The following is a 6,000-nucleotide window of genomic DNA, read 5'->3' as shown; positions in this document are numbered from 1 at the left end:
TAATACATCACTGGCATTTCAACAGGCTAAAACATGTGTGTGTGTGGGTGTGTGTGTGTGTGTGTGTACATGTATTAGGTATTTAATATATATCAAACATGATATGAATTCTTAAGGGATATAATGTATAATAATATATAATACATATAAATGTGAGTGTGTGTGTGTGCAAGACATATATTATTAATACATATTTATTCATATTTGCCTGTACAACAAGGGAAGTGCATATTCATGGTACAAATTAATACAAATAGATACATGAATTCTATGTCTGTTGATGCTATCTTTATAAGATTGTTATAACACATGTATAAGCACTGTATAATATATTTATAAATGTGTACTTATTAAAAATTGTGCTTTATTTAAAACAATATAATAATATTTATCACAAAAAGGAAGCCAGTTATATGTATTTGAATAAAGTGTAAATTATATGCAAGTATATGTGACAATACCATTGAACACATTGTTAAATACATTTAGAGACCAGTGAAGTTAATTTGCAAACGCCAACACTGATGGAAACAGCCCAGTTTAGCTATTTTCCTTTAAGGCTTCTGTCTCCAGGCATTTTGTGCTTGTATGTCTGTACATGTGTGTATGTATGTGTGTGTGTGTGTGTGTGTGTGTGTGTGGGAGACTGAGAAAAAGAGAAACAAAAGGGCCTTTATTTAGCTCAGTGATGATGCAGATGCTGTGATTACACTAATTAATAACTCAATCTGGTTTCCCAGGGCCTCTCCCACCACTTTCTGGGCCTTTTCTCAGCAGACCTCAGGGCACTATTATCAGCAGCCCCCACCGGGCCTGCCCCATGATGCTGCGTCTGAGGCTGATTACGCAGACTGACTCCAGCAGTTCAGAAACAGGTGAGGCACTGAGGTCATCCGAATCTCCACATCAGATTAGTTCAGATCGGTTTGGCCCTCTGATGGGATTCTGTGGGCTGAGAACAAGCCATGACATCATTTGTTGTTATTGATATATCTGCTTATCTCCCCAGTGAGGGTGAGGGAGAGAGAGAGAGAGAGAGAGAGAGAGAGAGAGGGAGGGAGGGAGGGAGGAAATGTTGAATTGTGTCCTTTTGCCTGTTGATGCTACAAATGACGTATGAAGCACTGCAGGCATTTGGTGCCTCCCCTTTACTCCAATCTGTCACTTAATGAATCATACCTGATATACAGAGAGGAGGAGGGGAGAGAAAGAATGAAAGACAGACAGAAAGAAAGAAGTAAAGAAAAAAGAAAGACAAAAGGAAAGAAAGAAAGAAAGAAAGAAAGAAAGAAAGAAAGAAAGAAAAAAAGAAAGAAAGAAAAAAGAAAAAAAGAAAGAGAATACATGAAGGAAAAAGAAAGAAAGAAAGAAAGATAGAAAGAAAGAAAGAAAGAAAGAAAGAAAGAAAATACATGAAAGACAGAGAAAGAAAGAAAGAAAGAAAGAAAGAAAGAAAGAAAGAAAGAAAGGGAATACATGAAGGACAGAGAAAGAAAGAAAGAAAGAAAATGAAGGAAAGAAAAAGAAAGAATGAAGGACAGAGAAAGAAAGAAAGAAAGAAAAAAAGAAAGAAAGAAAGAAAGAAAGAAAGAAAGAGAATACATGAAGGAAAGAGAAAGAAAGAAAGAAAGAAAGAAAGAAAGAAAATAAATAAATGAAGGAAAGAGAAAGAGAAAGAAAGAAAGAAAGAAAGAAAGAAAGAAAGATAGATAGATAGATAGAAAGAGAATACATGAAGGAAAGAGAAAGAAAGACAGAAAGAAAGAAAGAAAGAAAGAAAGAGAATACATGAAGGACAGAGAAAGAAAGAAAGAAAGAAAGAAAGAAAGAAAGAAAGAAAGAAAGAAAATAAATGAAGGAAAGAAAGAAATAAAGAGAATACATGAAGGACAGAGAAAGAAATAAATAAAGAAAGAAAGAAAGAAAGAAAATACATGAAAGACAGAGAAAGAAAGAAAAAAGAAAGAAAGAAAGAAAGAAAGAAAGAGAAAGAAAGAAAGAAAGAAAGGGAATACATGAAGGAAAGAGAAAGAAAAAGAAAGAAAGAAAGAAAGAAAATAAATAAATGAAGGAAAGAGAAAGAGAAAGAAAGAAAGAAAGAAAGAAAGTAAGAAAGAAAGATAGAAAATAAATGAAGGAAAGAAAGAAATAAAGAGAATACATGAAGGACAGAGAAAGAAATAAAGAAAGAAAGAAAGAAAGAAAGAAAGAAAATACATGAAAGACAGAGAAAGAAAGAAAAAAGAAAGAAAGAAAGAAAGAAAGAAAGAGAAAGAAAGAAAGAAAGAAAGGGAATACATGAAGGACAGAGAAAGAAAGAAAGAAAGAAAGAAAGAAAGAAAGAAAGAAAGAAAGAAAGAAAGAAAGAGAATACATGAAGGAAAGAGAAAGAAAGAAAAAAATAAAATAAATAAATGAAGGAAAGAGAAAGAAAGAAAGAAAGAAAGAGAATACATGAAGGACAGAGAAAGAAAGAAAGAAAGAAAGAAAGAAAGAAAGAAAGAAAGAAAGAAAGAAAATAAATGAAGGAAGGGAAGAAAGAAAGAGAATACATGAAGGACAGAGAAAGAAAGAAAATACATGAAGGACAGAGAAAGAAAGAAAGAAAATACATGAAGGACAGAGAAAGAAAGAAAGAAAATAAATGAAGGAAAGAGAAAGAAAGAAAGAAAGAAAGAAAGAAAGAAAATACATGAAGGAAAGCAAGAAAGAAAGAAAGAAAGAAAGATAGAAAGAAAGAAAGAAAGAAAGAAAGAAAGAAAGAAAGAAAGAAAATACATGAAGGACAGAGAAAGAAAGAAAGAAAGAAAGAAAGAAAGAAAGGGAATACATGAAGGACAGAGAAAGAAAGAAAGAAAGAAAGAAAGAAAGAAAGAAAATGAAGGAAAGAAAATGAAGGAAAGAAAAAGAAAGAATGAAGGACAGAGAAAGAAAGAAAGAAAGAAAGAGAATACATGAAGGAAAGAGAAAGAAAGAAAGAAAGAAAGAAAGAAAATAAATAAATGAAGGAAAGAGAAAGAAAGAAAGAAAGAAAGATAGATAGATAGGAAGAGAATACATGAAGGAAAGAGAAAGAAAGAAAGAAAGAAAGAAAGAAAGAAAGAAAGAAAGAAAGAAAATACATGAAGGACAGAGAAAGAAAGAAAGAAAGAAAGAAAGAAAGAAAGAAAGAAAATACATGAAAGACAGAGAAAGAAAGAAAAAAGAAAGAAAGAAAGAAAGAAAGAGAATAAATGAAGGGCAGAGAAAGAAAGAAAGAAAATAAATGAAAGAAAGAAAGAAAGAAAGAAAGAAAGAAAGAAAGAGAAAGAAAAAAAGAAAGAAAAAAGAAAGAAAGAAAGAAAGAAAGAGAATAAATGAAGGGCAGAGAAAGAAAAAAAAGAAAATAAATGAAGGAAAGAGAAAGAAAGAAAGAAAGAAAGAAAAGAACATGAAAGAAATTAAATTAAAAAGAAAAAAGGGAAATAATGATGACAGAAACACGAGGAACAGAGAGAGAGAAATAGAGAGAGAGAGGCAAGAAAGAAAGCTAAAAGACAGAGTGAGAGAGAGAGAGAGAGAGAGAGAGAGAGAGGCAAGAAAGAAAGCTAAAAGAGAGACATTGAGAGAGAGAGAGCGAGACAGAGAGAGAGAGTAACAGATGGGCAGAGAGATAGAGAAAGAGTGTGTGTGAGTGAGTGAGGCTCTACCTGCTCCTCGGTTCTCAGTGTTTCCTCCTCTGATGACTAACAGGATTAATCACAATGTTCTTACAGGAAATTTTCCATAACCTCCATCTGCTGGAGACCCCCCCGCTAACCCCCCCACCAACTACAAACTAACTACCCCTCCTGTACTACCCCCTAATGACGAGGCTTAGCGGGAGGGGCTGGGGGCTCGTGAGTGCGCCCGCGTGGCGTTTGTAAACAGTGTTCCACGCGCGCAGTCAGGCAGGCAGCGTTAAACAGGTGATCTTTATGTAATGTGACTCGGCTCAGCTCAGGCTCTCCCCAGCCGCCTCCTCGCGCCACCCCCGCGCCTCCTCCTCCTCCAGTGCTTCACTGGAGCGTGTAGTGGAGCGCGAGAGAGAGGATTCTGGGTCCCGCATGAATCCAGACCCTGTCCTCCCCCTCACCCCCACTCTGTCTGAGCTCGTGCTTCCAACACATACGAAAAGTTAACCTGAACTGCTGAATCACACATTTTTACAAGGCTGACTTTAGTTTGCTAAACACACATTACACGTGTTCGGTCGAGCACGTGACCAGTTTAGTATATTCACACAGGTATAATCTCGTCATTATACGTCAATTCTCACATGTGTGTTATACAGATCTGCGTGTACTGTGATCTGTATCTTCACAAACCAGTATGTATTGTTAGACATCTTCATGGATTGTCAAACACCTGTATGCCCATAAACCTGTATGTACTGTCAGACAGCTGTTTGTTTTGTCACACATCTGTACATTCATACACCTGAAGGGATTATGGAACACCTGTTTGTATTGTCACACACATTTGTATATGAATACACCTGTATGTATTGTCACACACCTGTATGTATATTCATACACCTGTATGTATTGTCACACACCTGTATGTATTGTCACACACCTGTATGTATATTCACACACCTGTATGTATTGTCACACACCTGTATGTATATTCATACACCTGTATGTATATTCATACACCTGTATGTATATTCATACACCTGTATGTATTGTCACACACCTGTATGTATATTCATACACCTGTATGTATTGTCACACACCTGTATGTATATTCACACACCTGTATGTATTGTCACACACCTGTATGTATATTCATACACCTGTATGTATATTCATACACCTGTATGTATTGTCACACACCTGTATGTATATTCATACACCTGTATGTATTGTCACACACCTGTATGTATTGTCACACACCTGTATGTATATTTACACACCTGTATGTATTGTCACACACCTGTATGTATTGTCACACACCTGTATGTATCTTCATACACCTGTATGTATATTCACACACCTGTATGTATCTTCATACACCTGTATGTATCTTCATACACCTGTATGTATATTCACACACCTGTATGTATTGTCATACACCTGTATGTATTGTCACACACCTGTATGTATATTCATACACCTGTATGTATTGTCACACACCTGTATGTATATTCATACACCTGTATGTACTGTCACACACCTGTATGTATATTCACACACCTGTATGTATTGTCACACACCTGTATGTATATTCATACACCTGTATGTATTGTCACACACCTGTATGTATTGTCACACACCTGTATGTATATTTACACACCTGTATGTATTGTCACACACCTGTATGTATTGTCACACACCTGTATGTATCTTCATACACCTGTATGTATATTCACACACCTGTATGTATCTTCATACACCTGTATGTATCTTCATACACCTGTATGTATATTCACACACCTGTATGTATTGTCATACACCTGTATGTATTGTCACACACCTGTATGTATATTCATACACCTGTATGTATTGTCACACACCTGTATGTATATTCACACACCTGTATGTATTGTCACACACCTGTATGTATATTCACACACCTGTGTGTATATTCACACACCTGTATGTATTGTCACACACCTGTATGTATCTTCATACACCTGTATGTATTGTTACACATCTGTATGCGCACAGACCTGATGTGCCAAGTTGCACTACTTTCCGTGCAAACGTACACACCCCCCACATCTGTATGTTTACCCCATTTCGTAGCATCTCCCCGTATGCACTTGCGCCCGTGCGTAAATTACTCATGTGCTGCCCCCCACACCAGCATGTATTCTCATTACTCTCATGTCAAAACATGTTTTCATTACGCGTGTAAACGAACCCCCCGCCGTGTCCATCGTGTCCATCACGGTGATGTAATTGCGAGCGTGTTGCTGTCTCTCTCTCTCTCTGTCTCTCTCTCTCTCTCTCTCTCTCTTTCTCTCTCTCTCTTTCT

This window comes from Salminus brasiliensis, chromosome 2, assembly GCF_030463535.1.
Source record: "Salminus brasiliensis chromosome 2, fSalBra1.hap2, whole genome shotgun sequence".
Lineage (NCBI taxonomy): Eukaryota > Metazoa > Chordata > Actinopteri > Characiformes > Bryconidae > Salminus > Salminus brasiliensis.
Note: the sequence above shows the minus strand (reverse complement) of the source record.